The 15,151-nt window shown below is 41.5% G+C and overlaps 1 protein-coding gene across 2 annotated transcripts in view; it reads left to right on the forward strand.

The window, feature by feature from the left end:
- FILIP1 (filamin A interacting protein 1) overlaps positions 1–15,151 on the forward strand; it is a 101,889-nt gene that overhangs the window by 64,302 nt on the left and 22,436 nt on the right. The window contains exon 1 of one of the 2 annotated variants that reach the window (XM_066545905.1): positions 13,596–13,782. The exons of the other annotated variant lie outside the window; for it this stretch is intronic. The gene's annotated coding sequence lies outside the window, so the exon portion shown is untranslated. Of the gene's footprint in view, positions 1–13,595; positions 13,783–15,151 lie in introns of those variants that run through there. 2 annotated transcript variants of the gene reach the window in all.

Genomic DNA, 15,151 nt, shown 5'->3' on the forward strand with positions numbered 1-15,151 from the left:
TATGTCTAACACTCTCTTAATGTATTTACTTTGGAACATTTTTTACATGTGCTTTCATACATTATCTCTAATCCATCTACAACAACATGCTATGAAAGCAAACAGTTCCTATGAGTGACTAATTATTAGGCCAGCCTCATACAGGAAGGAAGTAACAGGAAAACATGATTTCTCAAAAATAATGATGCGTGAAAAATATGAAAAAGACAAAATTGTGCACTGGGATATTCAAAATGTAGACAGCTGGGGATGTGGGGGTAAATGGAGAAGGCTGAAGGGCCTCACTTTTGCTGTTGGCTCTGCAAGACCAGGTGCAACTGACCTGAAGAAAGATTGTGGAAAAGGTTTGCATGTTACAGGAAAAGAGTAGTGATGACCATTTGCCAGGTGGAGAAGAAAGAAATCTGGTCATTTTAGTGAGGGCACTTCTACAGGCATGGTGGCTGAAGTGTTTTGCAAATTTCCATATAGTATGCTATAATAGCATCTAATGATGTTTGAAAGTTATGGAGGGTATTTTCTATTTTTCTGTGCTATCAAATTTCCCTCTTCAACGCTTGCCCACCTCAGCTGCTGTTTCTCTAACATCAAGTTGTGCTTGGGTATCTCTGACTCTGGAGAATGCAGAACAGACATCTTCCTGGAGCCTCCTGAGGAGGCTGAGGAATATGGAGAAGAGCTGAGGCCCCCAGGCCCCCTCAAAGACTTGGATGAAAGATGGTGGTGTAAGGAGTCTCTGGTCTGAGAGGTGGAGAATGAAGGGTCTGGTCTGAACTGCATTGGTGCTGTGGCTTGCAGTGGGCACTTGGAGAGCAGCAGAGCAGGCATCAGCAGCCCCAGGGATAAAATTAGTCTTCCCATCACAGGCACCCTCCTGAACTTCAGCTGTGCTTTGGGGAGGGAGCTGGTGGCATGACTTTGGGCTGAGCTGGGCACAGCTAAACCAGCTATTAGTACTTCATGACCCCAAAAATTCTTGTATAAAGCAGGCTTAACATGAAATGGTACTTGGCTGTTCTCTGTGCTGCCTAGTCCCAGCCTTCCTGCCTTCCCTTTTAGGGAACTGGGGGCAGGGTTGGGGGGAAATCTTTAGTTTATCAAATATAAACTTTTTCATTTGATCAGCAGGGCTTTTTTTTCTGGTCGAAAAGGGTAGAGATCTTTGCAATCTCAGCATTTCTTTGATGTTTTGATTGACCTAGGAGATGAGGTTTAAAATGCTGACATTTTCAGAGGTGCTAATGTCCAAAAATTTTTTCTAGTGCCCTTCTTTTAATCCTGTCAGCTGACAGCACATTTTGCTCATATTAAAAGCACTGGAAAGCTCCCATTGATTTTAAAGGTTCAGAAAGAGGCTTGAGGTGAAGACCACTGAGCCAGTCCTGCCATCCAGGATGGATTGAAGAAATAGTCTGAAAGCCTGCAAAAAGGAAGAGCAGGGAATTTCTTTTATATGGATGAGAAGTGGGTTGCCAAACAGAGTGTGTGATGTGGCAGAAAGGCTCTGTTGGAGCTCTGTTATGGGGGATCCATCCGTGTGACTGCTTTGTGAGTCATTTGATCATTTCCAGCACAATCCCTGAGCCTGCTGAGACTCTGTCACCCCACCACATGGTGATCAGGAAATGTACACCCAGTATCTCAGTGTTGGCTGTGCTAAAGGATAGATATATTTTATTGTAAGGCTGAATACTTTATTGTATTCACTGAAGTGATGAGGATTTAATATTGGTTCTTGCTTTCCTCAGTGCTTCAAATTATTCTTTACAAGCACTGTCAGTGTTCTCAGTGCACTGAAGCATGTCACATTTTCCTCAAAGGCAAGGCTGAGGATTCAGTCTGTACTTCCTAAGCATTGCCCTGCTAAATCTGGTTTTAGTTAAACCCTCTTTTTGAAGTACATGGCCATAATTAGATCTGCCTAGAGGAGACAGCAAGACTGTGACCCCAGCTCTTTCCTCCACAAAGTTCCCTTTCAGTCTTCACGTAAAATTGTCTCCTCTTTGCCTTCCCCACTGCAGCACCCCCAGCAAGGAATGCACTGGCAAGGCCCTCGGAGGTCTGTGATAATACATTCCTCTGGATTTCAGTCATGCTGGCACCGAGATGCTCTTGGCTGCTCTGCTGGTGATGTAATTCTGGGCCCACATCACCTGCAAAGGAAACTGATCTGTGAGCAATAAAGCACACAGCCCTCTTGAAACAAAAATGGGAGTGTTGATGTTAACAAGTTTACAAACTCCCTTTTCTCCCCTTTTTGCATTTCTGCTTTTAGTACCAAGGCTTCTCTTCTCCCTTTTCCCACGAGACGGCAGCACCAAGCCTTTCATTGGGAAGTGTTTGCCTTTCTGCCCCCTGTATTTCATGGATCCAAGCAAGTGTAAAGGCTGGAGTGCGATATAGATTGGGGATTTTGTGTGTGTTGCCTTTCCAGTTTGTCTTTTCCCTCAATTTTTATGAAGACAGTAAAATAAAGGAGCTGGCGGGAAGACAGCAGGGCAGAGTATCCAGAGTATCCATCAGTCAATTACTTGTTTAGAGAACAATCAAGCCAAGAAAATGAAGTGTTCAGGACTAATACATTTCTGTGATTTATCACCATAAAGCCAAATTCTGTGGTAAGAATAGGCCCATACAGAAGAATTGGGGTGAGGTATAAGATCCAAACCTGTAACACAGATTTTGGCCTGTAACTGTAATCTGTTGGTGATTCCTCTAAAGTCTGGAAATTAGGTGACTTTACAGAAATATTTTTGCTATCTTCTTTGCCCCCCCCAAGAGTTTTTAGCCATATTTGTACTCTGGCTTTTTTTTTTCTCCTATGGAGATTGTTTCTATGTCCTGGTTTCCAAATTGTGACCAAAAAAAAAAGGAAAAGCCATCCCAAAGGGACTTCACCATTGCCTACAGCAGTTACTCATTTTACTGCACATTACTGGCCTTACTAGAGCACTGAGTCACTCTGTCTACTTTTCAGTAAGTGCATCTCTAAACTTTGAATATTATAATGTAGAAGACAAGAGCAGCATTGCATTTTTGTTTTTTTCAGGCTGGCATGCTATCAGTATGGTTTGAAAAAGCTGGTTATTTTCTGTCAATATAATATATTCACAGGGTCACAGATCAGAAATTCTGGGGTAGTCTATTAAAAGAAATTAATTAAAACCTGGAAAATACAAATACAATCTCTGCACAGTTAAGTAAATCTGAAGGCAGTCCGTTTTGCAGGTCCTGTTTTACAGCTCTAGCTGACTGCAAGGCAGAGATGACTAAAAGTTTATGTTTTAACTAATGAATCTGGTCCCAGCTTCCAACAAAATGGTTCCAAAGGTAATTTGAAAACGAGAGAACAAACAGTTACATCTGACTGTGGAGAAACAATATGAAAGTATTGCAAGTCTTACACAATGTGAGCTGGGACTAATCCAAATCCATCTCTTTACACTTGGATAGTCCTCAAAACTGTCCAGTCTTTCAGTCACTTCTGGGATTATATAAAATGGCATCATGTGTTGTTTCAGCTACTTTTCCAAAATTTTTTCTAAGTAGGCATCAGCTTCACAGCCCTTGAGAGAGAATTATTATACAAAACTATATGTACTTCATTATTCCTAGCAAGTTTGCTTGCTAAAATCATCAATTCAAATGCTCCCAGGGTCAGACAGGGGGAAAAAATTACTTCATTCAAAATCCACTCACGAACTCAAACTCTGTCCAGGGTGCAATAGGTAACAATTTGAACATTTAGGAGGCCTTTGGCATGTTTCAGAGTTATTATACTACTGAAATAAATATCAGTTCGCAGCTCTACTGAGGCCATCTTTTTAAGTTGTCATTTTTTAGGCAAAGAAAACAAGAATTGAATCAGGGTCATGTAGGGAAAATTGCTTCCTCATTCAGAGAGATTAGAAACAGGTTTCAGTTGAAATGCCAGGTTTCAGTGAATTTCTAAAAAATTTAAATAGATACCCCTTATTTACAAGTATAAATATATAATGGGCAATCGAGCTTGAACATGTTGGATATTTGCTTTATGTTTAAATGCAAGTTTACCTGTGCAGAGATGCACAGTCTAATTAGTGAAGTATATGACCTATTGCCCTAATGCCCTACTAATATCCAAGACCTGTTCTGTATGGTCTGATAACTTCCATAAGTTGTATCAAGAACCTCAAGACATCATCTGACTAGGGGGGTTATTCTGAATCAGTGAGCCTGTATGGAAGCTTTCCTAACCCTAAACAGATGTAATGCTTTCTCCATCTTCTTTCCCCAGAAGGGTGCTAAGTCGTGCATCTCTTCTCATTCCTGCAGCATCTCCAGCAGCAGTGGAGATTAGAAATACTGAGTTTTATATTTGCATCATTTCAGTTTTCATTTCTTTTTAAGGCTTGTATGTGAAGAAATCTTAAGGCAGAAGTAAAAAAATCCAGGGGGGTGCAAATATCCAGACAAAGCGTTCCTGTGAAATTTGCCAAGGCCTGTGCAAATGTGAGGGCAGAGAAATGCAAAATGTGTAATTCACCACATATTTGTAAGGTACTTGAGTAGGTGCCTGACTATAATACTGTGTTACCATAGTTAGTATTTCAACTAACTTTTTAAAAACTCATTAAGACATACCATTTTGGGTGTAAGACTATTATTAATGTCAACAAAGAAAATCTGGTGACCTAATTCACAAGACCAGCTAGTCAAAAAACCATATCGAATAACCCTGTGATTATGCCACTCACCTGGACCATGATAGACTTTTAATCCTTCTGTCAACTTGTTGGGATCTGAATCCACCTCTCAAAGGAGGCCTTCCTGGCCACATCACTGTTTCCTTGGGGTGTCAGTTCCCATTTTTCCTGGGAAAAATAGTTATAGTTTTACAAGTCATTTATATAATTTTGGATTATTTTCACCAAAGAGATGAAAATCTTCTTGTAGGTCAGGGCCTGAGTATTCAAATTTCCCAGACAGAGGAATTCACTGGTCCAGTCAGATCACTTGATTTTCTGAAAAAACAAAAAACTATGGTTGGTTTGGTGAATTGGGCCAAGATACAGTCCTTTCTATCCCCTGCTTTTCTTAAAATGACAAAAATGGAAATGAAATGACTGATCTGAAACAAACAAATGTTTCACTGAAATCCACATGAAACACTTTTTCACTTGAACGAGAGAAAAAGAATAAGCTTTCTTAAATATATTTTAAAATTTTTGGTTAAGCTCTGAAACTGAAAAATCAATTACACAGCTTTGTTATGCAGTCGCTTATGTTAGGGAATGATTAATAGTAACATGTAATGCCTTAATGAGGGAAGATAAAGAAATGAGCAGAAAATGACACTAAATTATAGCAGAATGACAGCAATGTTTTTCTGATGATAGCAATTATGTCATAGCTGAAAAAGTATCTCTTGGTGATAAGTACATATATCATAGAATGAAAGTTCCTGTACAATTCCATTTAAAAAGTTCATTTTCAGAGGAACCAGAAAGGGATGGATATGTTCTCTTTCATCATTTAAATGTCAGGCTTTTCCTAGATGATTTAACTCGTTTTAAAATGATACATAGCTGTCAACATTTTTTCATTTTGAAAATTACTGCCTGGGACACAGCCGTGGTTTCCAAAAGCAGCAGGGGCAGAGCTGTGTTTGTCACAGTGAAAGGCAGTGTGGAGAACAGCTCATGTGACACTGGCACAGCTCATCCTGCAATGGAGGAGAGTCTGTCCTGCTTTCACTGCCTCGTGTCCCCACCTGACAGAACCAGTGCTGCCGCTCCAACTCGCTTTCAGTGACGAGACCATTGCCTCGTGCCCACCATTAGCTCATCCAAGCTTTCTACATCCATCTTCTTCAGGTCTTAGGAAATAATTAATCCTGTGCTGAATTTTTATGAGCACAAAGCTGGCATTGCTGCAACTCCTTTGAAGTCAGTAGAGCTCTTCTTGATTAATGGGATTAATAGAATCAGAGTAGGAATTCCGAAAGGCGTGAATGCTTGTACCTGTAGAAGTCTATACATGCACATATAAATGTATTATGTACAGCAGTTTGTTGGGTGGAATTGCAGTTTCTGCATGGGAGTCTGCAATCCAGAAAATTAACTTGTCAGCAATACATATTTCCTGTAAAATAATATTTTTCTATAACTTATATATGCATTTTGGTTCATCATAGCAATTGTAATAACAATAACAACAACAATAAAGCATAATAGTAATAATAACAGTAACAACAATAATAATTATAACAACAGCAATGATAATAGCAATAGTTTTAATGCCTATGATTTTTTACATAATGTAATTTCCACTGCCAAATTATGCCTTTGTGTTCTGCATTCATTTTGGTCAGTATTGCCTATTGATTCCACCAAGGAAGCTGTAAGCTTTTGCCTCCTTGTGCATGAGGCATCATCTGCACTTATGTCAATAGAAGCTTTTAAAAAATAATAGTGATTTGTAAGTGAGGATGTCCAGTGGAAGTCAACAGCTAGTGACTGAATAACTGACTAGAGAGCAACAAGGCCAGATTGTTTAAGCCCTGCAGTTATTCAGAGGGCAATACAGACATGGAAGAAAGAAATTTGAAGACCAAGGCAAGCACAGCACCTTCTAATTCCCACTTACTGTATGAAACTGTCACACTTTCTCCTTGCTTGCTCTCCATCTCAGAACCTGAGTTTTCCCTGTCCTTTTTTTAAGTTGTTCATATACTCAACAGGCTACAGTCAGGACGTGATCTTGGAAAGGGGTAGTGCAAACTAGAAGTATTTCAGACTGAGGAGAGAAGTAAAGCCACACATGCTGTTTTTGTGGCAAGGGATGCACAGGGGCTGGTGCAAGTAAGAGTTTCTTCGAATGGAAGCACTGACAGGTCCTGTTCTTGTGCAAGGGCTGTCATCAGCCCGTGTCTCTCTTGTCCTCAGAACAAAGCCCTGGCTTTTAAAGACATGTATTTCATAAGGTCCAAATAACTTCAGGTGAAGAATGATGCTCAGTTCAGGCAAGATGACAGGACTACCAAGGATGTGCAACAGCAAATCTGGGCAACCAAAATACAGATCTGCTCAAAAATCAGATGCCTGTGACCATTCATATTTATATGTGTACTGGTTCTGTATTTTTGTTTTGGGCTTGGGTGGGAGTTTTTTTGTTTTTTGTTTGTTTGTTTTCTTTAAGTTTTCCTTTTAAAATTCTTCATCGATTTCATTCCAGATATTTATGGGAGTCTTTTTTGAATTCTGCTCTAAGGAACTAGAAGTAAGAGGGTAAAATAGCAGGCTCAAACCTCGGGTGAGTCTAGGCCCTTTGTGTTGGCTGGGGAGGGGAGCTGGGAGGAAAGACTCTTCTCCAATTGTCTCTCAATAGACACAAATCTAATGCAATCAGCAAACCTTAGAATTGCATGAGCTGTAGTAAACAGCTATGTGGTAATCCAAAAGCTTTGTTTAGGTGTAGGGGGGCTTATTTGGTGGTTTTGCAGAGTTGTAATGGATTTGTTGTTTTTTTTGGTTTTTTTTTTTTTGTTTGTTTGTTTTGTTTTTTGGTTGGTTGGTTGGTTGGTTGGTTTTTTTCTGTTTTGTTTTGTTTTGAGGGGAGAAGTGCCTATTTATGCTGCACCTCCAGAACACAGGCAAAAAGCAGTAGCAAAGGTGGGACTGTGGGATGGATGTGGTGGAATGTGTGTGGACTTTTGTGTTCAGGGCAAGAACTGAGAGTCCTGGCATCAAAAGTAATGGAAATACCTTCACAACCTTTCAGACTGAGAGCTGGCACATGGCATATTAGGATGTGGTGTGACAGCCAGGATTACTCTATGCTGATGTTGTTAAAATCTATTGGTACCTCTCTAGATCATAAAAGCAGCTGCTGGCTGCTCTTTTACAGCATTTGAAAATTTTTCTGAGGATTCATTATTTGCTAAATCATTGATAATATGACACTCACAAGGAAGTAATTCAAAATCAAGAAGGAATCTTCATTAGATTATTTTTCTCTGCTTTTATAGGTGTGTACTGTATTATTCTTAGGTCACTGTGACCAAGGTGGCTGAATATGCTATGGACAAGTGCACGCAAAGGCTGCATTTCTGAAAAAGTCTGAGACCCTGCATTGACAGAGATGAGTTTTTATATTGACTCCACTTGAACAGATACTTGCTCTCAAGCTGCATTGCTGTTGTACAGCTGTGTGAGCTTCTCCATGCTTGACTAGCCCAGCGTGTGCAATTGCATGCAAAAACGATGACAATATTAAGGATGCTATTTCCTAAATCCAGATTTTAAATTTTGTCACTCTTTCATTTTTTTTGGCACACTTTCCAATGTTGGTGACCCTCTCGTGGTGACTCCAGACACAAACCATCACTTGTATGGTTTGATGTGAAAATGAAGCAGGAATTCTTTTGATTCTGTTTTCTCTCATTTTCTCTGCCCACTAGTTTTACTCACTCTATCAAATACTGTATTCCAGTGGTGTTTCAAATGTGGAGCAGTGAGGTAGACAACCTTTAGTTTTAGGTGTAGGACCCAGGTGACTTTCAACTCCAGTGGGTTACTGGGTTACCTTGCTTGAAGGAAGGGTCAGTGGGAAGAAACACAAAAGAAAAGAATGTCCAGAAAAGATCAGTAGGAGTGAGAGCAATGGGGCAAGAACTGAACTGATGGATCTGGATTGTAAAAAAAGAGGAATAGCAAAGAGACAGGTGTAGGCCAACAAAACAAAAGCAACAGAAAGGAGAAAATCAATCAGGATTAATTTCACATCCTAGACCCAGCTGGAGCAAAAGAAGCCAAGACACTCCCAGAAGACTAATTCTCTCTGGGTAAACTAAGAATAGGCATGGTTCTCCCTGCTTTTAAAGTCTTGAGCTCACTCTTCCACCTGATGTTTCCCCATGAACACCTAGCACCTCAAAAGCAAGTAACTTAGGAGAACAAGGGTGGAGCCCAGAGCAGGCAGACAGCGTTGGTGAGGGGCTCTGATAGAGCACAGGCAGGTGAAGCAGCCAGCACTCACAATGGTGGGTGCACAGAGGGCAGCAAGTGGCAGCCTGCCAAGTGTCCCTGTCTAAGCTCCAGGACACCTTTGCCCTTGGCTCCCAAGATGCTCTTGTTGAAGGGCCACAAGAGGCTTCTATGAGACTCCTGGTGCTTATTCCCAAAACATGACCAAATCATACTATGAAGCAATAACCGTGACACAGGCAGGTCCTGCTTCAGCTGTAATCACTTTTACTTAAACTAATTCCAGCAGTATAGGAGATGCTGAGCTTTCCAGCTATCAGAAGGTTACACACAAGTGCTAAGAAAGCAGAAAACCAAAAGGAAGGGGGTAGAGTGCAACAGGGAAAAAAAAAAAAGCACCAGAAATGCTTTTGTTAAACTTTTGAATCATACTTTGACAAAAGGCAGCAGATCCCAACATAAGGTGATTTTCATGCTGTAATAAACAGAAAAATAATTTAAAACCTAGGCAGCATGACTTATTCTGAAAGATCTGAGGGGTAATAAAAAAACCTGTGTGCACACAGTTTCTTTAACAGCTGCATGGAACAACCTGTTTTAAATAACAAAGGTGAACAAAGCCAGTTGTCAGGGCAGCTCACTAAATGAAGTTTTTTAATGTGAATGACGTATTCCATATAAAGTGTATTGCCTGAGATACAACAGCACAGAGTCCAACTTGAAGTATTTTTCTCTGGCTTTTCCTACCAAGTCATGTTTCAAGAATTTATTGCATTTATCTTCACTATTTATTTCTCTTCTCCAAATGGATCACCTTGCTCATTATATATTCAGCAGCAAATTAAAATAGGCCTCTTCCCTCCCTAAATATTCAAAATTTTATTGTTCTATCAAGATGACACTCAATCAGTTTGTATCTGTTGCACTCAGAGCAGACAACTGTAAGCAGAAAGTGGAGGTCAGGTCTGACTTACGAAATGAGTTTGACTTAACCAAGAGAAGGGAAAAAAAAAAGAAAAACAAAATAGTGATGGAAGATTTTCGCTGCTTTGAAGCTTTTGTGAACAAAAAATAAAAAAGTCTGGCAAGCACACAGTGTACCTTTTCATGTATGTAAGTAAACACAAATTTAGGAAAAGCTTTGCTTTGCACAAACAGAAATTTTTGGGCTTTTTGTAACATGCTCGAGAACTTGGAGAGAGTTACAAGCTCTCTGCCCTCACTATAAATGTTCCATGTGTTTCTGCACTGAAGGTAAAGAGGCAACTGAGAGCAGGGACAGTCTGCTGGGAAGGTTACAAAGCTCTCTTTACAGAGAATTTTATAATCAGGCAATAATTTGTTACAAGTCTCTGAGATCCACAAGAGGAATCTATTGCTGTGCATAGTTAGGAAATTTTTAAAGAAAGCAGCTTATCAAAGAAATGTGCAGTCTATTAGCACATCATTCAATTTTCATTTATTTCCAATTCCATCTTTTGCTTCCCAGTTACTCTTCTCTGTAGTAGGCAATCATGCCAGATGCAAAGTATCATTTCTGATTTTCAAGATGAGTTGAAATTTGGGATTCCTATCTATTGCCTCTGCTGCTTTTATTTCTTGTTGCTTTTCTTATCTGCTCTCACAATGTTGTAAATGCTACTTTACTCAGGAATGCATTTCTCGAACTACTTCATCCCAATGGATGTGTGAACAAAAAAATTCATGAGCAAGTTAAATTTTCCCAGCCTTTGAAGTGACCTAAAGTTGAGGTACTCTTGAGAAATAACAACTTATGAAGTACCTTTCTATTTTTATATAGACACATAATGTGATTTCTAAGCAGTAAAAGAAAAGCTGTAAATATTAAAGGCCTGCTTGGCCTTAGCTGTGACATCCTACCTGATATTCCCTGTAGGTCAGGTGCCAGTGTAGTGATGGGTACTCAGAGTAGTTGAAATGGTGATGGGCGAATCCTTTAATTGTGAAATCTCATGGTGGTACAGACTTAACCAGTGCAGGTACGTAGGCTCACTACTACTACACTGCACTTTCTCTGACATCCTCTTGACATCCCTGACCTTTCTGCTCAGAGCTGAGACTATGAAAACACAGATGAGGGAAGATGTGTCTCTTGCAGTGCCAGCCTGGCCCAAGCGTGGCAACCCAAAGGACAGCCAGAGCAGACACCAGAGGACACCTAGAAGGGTTGTTGATCTGGGAGGGCTAGCAATGGAGTGCAGAGGTGAGGAGAGCCTGGGACTCAGCAGCGGGTGCAGTGGGACTGGGATAGCTGTGCAATGAGCTCCAAGCCCAGAGCCAGCTGGGATGGGGTGTGTGAGCAGAGATCCTCCTGCCGAGCCAGCAGCCCGGTGGAGCACAGCCTTGCTCCTGGCTGCTGATCACAGCCAAACCCATCTGTCAGCAGATAGTTTTGAAACTTGGTTGCAAAGTGCTCCATGCCTTTCTAGTATCAAACTGCCTCGAGGCTGACACCCTGCTATTGCTATAAATTATTTTGTTAACTTAGAGTGCAGACTTTTATGCAGGCCATACAAAAGATCTAAGCTCTTTTGATGAACTATTAAAGTGCCTGTATAATGCCACATCATTACATTTCAATGGTCAATATCTTAGTGTTTGCCATTGTGTATGCAATTTCCTCTTTTAAAAGAATGTTTAGCTCTACCAAACAATGGGATTGCAAGGGACACAGTAAATAGAGTAAGCAGATCATTGGTCTGCTCAATGCATGTGATCATTTGTAATTGCACAATCAAACACATTTTGTACAGAAACCTTTCCTCTGACACTGGAAAAACAGAAACATACCAAGATGCATCAGCTTTGCACACAGGAAGCAACAATCTCTCTATAGGACCCCAGCTTCATCTTTTGGAAAGTATTTAGTAAATGAGGTAAAGGAAATTGAAATGGGAGAGAATGATTAAGACTTGTTTAGATTTCCCTGGAAAATGTGACTTCATTGTTGTGTTGGTGTGACAGATTTCCTACATGGGCCTCGTAAAGTCATGTGAAGCTAATTTACATGTATTGTGAATGTTTTTCACTCTAAGAATGGTTCTCATTTTGGGGAGCATACTGGATCTGGGCTCAGATGTGCAGGAGTCTGGAGCATCTATTCCTGGGAACAGGCAAAATCACAGGGATTGTGATCTGCATGCACCACCCACTCTGCTGCACTCTGAAACCCACACCCAATGTACCCCAGAGCAGGTGTTCCAAGGAAAACCTTGGTCCTTTTGTACTTATACCTCCCACCCAGAAATTAATAATTCTGTTCTCAGCAGAGTTTGAAGAGTTTGAACATCTTGAATAAAACGCATAAATCCAGTCTCTAAACACCTGCTTTTCAAATGAGCTCTGTCCAGTCTATGCGCTGAATGAGAGTCCTAATGAAAAATAATGAAAGATCATTAAATTAGACAGTTTCTCAAAAATGTAAACTCACATCCATTTTTAGTGGATAATAATATTTGAAATATTTGAAATTCTATGTTTTCAGTGCTTGTGGTTCTTGAACTCTTTCTAAGAAAAGCAGAATGTGAATGGGAAGGGAAAGAGGAAAGCAAAGGCATAAGAGAAAGGGAAAGGGAAAGGGAAGGGAAGGGAAAGGGAAGGGAAGGGAAGGGAAGGGAAGGGAAGGGAAGGGAAGGGAAGGGAAGGGAAGGGAAGGGAAGGGAAGGGAAGGGAAGGGAAGCCTTCTTCCTAGCTCCCCTCACAAAGCCTGAAAAAGTGACTGAGAGCAGTACAGGGAATCGTAAGGGAAACAGAAGGAATCCTCAAGTTCTTTTATGCTGTTTTGGGAACAAAAGGGCTGGTTTAGGACTTCTTTAAAGCAGGGAGCTAGCAGAATGGTGCTTTTCAGACCTCACCAGACTTGGTTAGGCTTGCTACTATGCATGGATTTTCAAAAACAAACACGCCCGTATACTAAATCCCCAGGGGATTTTCTTCATGTATTCATGCCTTTATCAGCCGATCTTAAGATCAGCCAGCGCGTATCAGCAGTAGTACTGCCACTTCAAACGCCGGCAAGACAAGAGGAAAGCAACAGGAACTTTTGTTGAGACAGCGGAATGAATCGGCAGCTGGGACCGGGAAGCAGCAGCGCTTCGTGCATCCCAGTCCACTTAAGCAAAACCAGTTCCGAGGGGTTCTCTGCGATCAAATTATTATTTCTTAATCGTTCACCTATGAACTGTAGCCACAGAGAGCCCGGAGGGGCTGTCAATAATAAACCCCGGCAGAGGGGCGGCGGAGGGGAGCCCGTGCTGCCCCGGCGCTGCCCCGGCCCGGCCGCTCCAGCCCCGCCCGCCCGGGGCGCAGCCTCACCTGGCAGCGGCGCCGCGGAGCCGGGCCCCGCTTCGCCCCCCTGGGGTTCTGCTTTGCTTGCTTAAAAAAAAAAAAAGAAAGAAAAAAAGTAGGTCTAGTCATAAGGTAAGATAACTATTTTTTCTTTTTTTCTTATTTTTAATTTTTTAATTGTTTTTTAATTTGAGCGCCGCTAATTGCCGTGTGCATGCGCCATTGGCTGGCTCAGCGAGCGCACCGGGCAGTGGCGTAGGCGCGGGCGGGACGGAGCGGGGCTGCAGCGGGGCTGGAGCGCAGTGTGCGGGCAGCGGACGCGCCGGGATGCGCGGCGGCCCCGGCTCCAGACGGGCCGGACGGAGCAGGACAGCGCCGAGCGGCCGGGGCTGATGCAGCGTTGGGCTGGAGCCTTGGAAGGTGCACCTGGTGGGGCTGTGCTGTGCGGTTCCGCCTCCCGAAGCGCGCACCGAGGGGTCAGGGAAGGATAACCGCAGCCCGGAGACAGGTTTGGCAATTCTCATCTCTCAGCTGAACGCTGCTTCGCCTTCGCTCTTTCCCTTTCCCCTCCTCTAACCTCCGGAATGAATGAGGATGATACTGTTGTGCAGTCAGTCGGGTTTTGTTCTTAAAGATCTTTAGTGTTTTTCTTACGTGACCAATGTGCTGGAAGGGTGGGGGGACACTGAATTTAGTAAGTGTTCGTATTCCAAAATACTGCCTTCAGTCACTGCTCAGCTGGAGTAAGACACTTTAAACACAAATGAACTATTTCAGCAAACTGGATTTCAATTTTTCCAAAATCAGTGTTAGAAACAGAAGATAAACTGTTGTAGATTACAAGCAATGTGTCCTCCTAAGGAAGAAAACATTTCCTTTACTTTCAGTGTATTTTAGAAACTATCATGTAGTTTCTAAAGCAAGAATATTAATTTTTTGTTATATAGTTTGATACAATCACTTTCCAAAGTTAATTCACTTCTTCAGTAATAAAGAGCATGCACTTTTTTACACTTTGAGTTTGTACATTAGGTAGCCACAAAAAATTGTCTTTAGGTTTACTAGAACACTTTTAAACAAGCTTGTGTTTGTTTTCAGAGTTGACCCTGTGATAAAATGAACAAGAAGTTGGAAAGTTCTGTAGTAAGGTCATTCAAACATTTTTCTCATTCCTTACCTTTAAAATGTAATGGATAGTAAGGAGAAAAGTAATACAGATGTGCTTTATTCTTTGTCTTGCCATGGGATCTGATCTCGTTTACATATTTCTTCTCCCAGTTGAGGTGGATGCATGGGAAGTATTGAAGCTGATGATTCGAAAGGGTGACCTAATCACCTAATTTAAGTCTTAGGCCCTATTGTTTTGTTTCCTAGAGAGCCTGACCACCTTTTGGCTCTCTTTGACTTCAGCTCAAGCTGTAAGTACTCAGAACTAGCAAAATTCAGCCTTTCGGGTATCTCAGCCTGGCCCCAAACACAGAAGCACTGGGAAATAGTCCTGACATGTGGAGGATTTCCCAGTGGCTGTAGAAATAATCTTCAAAATCAGCTGTTGTACATTAAACAGAAAAAAAAAAAAAAGGAACTCCTTTATTGAGTTAAACCATCTCTTGCTGGTTTTCATTGTCCTGGGATTACAGACTCTTGCATCACTTAATGGGCAGCAGCTTTCTAGCTACCACTAGGAAGTTGTCCAGTCTCTCTAACTCTGCATGTACAGTAGCAAATTTTGGGTTTGAAGTGGAAAGATGAGTTTGCAAAGACATTTGCTTTCCCAGTAGAAATTCCCTGGGGATTGCTGTGTGAGTGGCAGAGAAATGCTGTTGGCCCCTCAGGAGGAAGCAGCCTTCATCAGCACTCAGTCATCTGATCCTTAG

The sequence above is a fragment of the Molothrus aeneus genome, chromosome 3 (genome assembly GCF_037042795.1).
Source record: "Molothrus aeneus isolate 106 chromosome 3, BPBGC_Maene_1.0, whole genome shotgun sequence".
NCBI lineage: Eukaryota > Metazoa > Chordata > Aves > Passeriformes > Icteridae > Molothrus > Molothrus aeneus.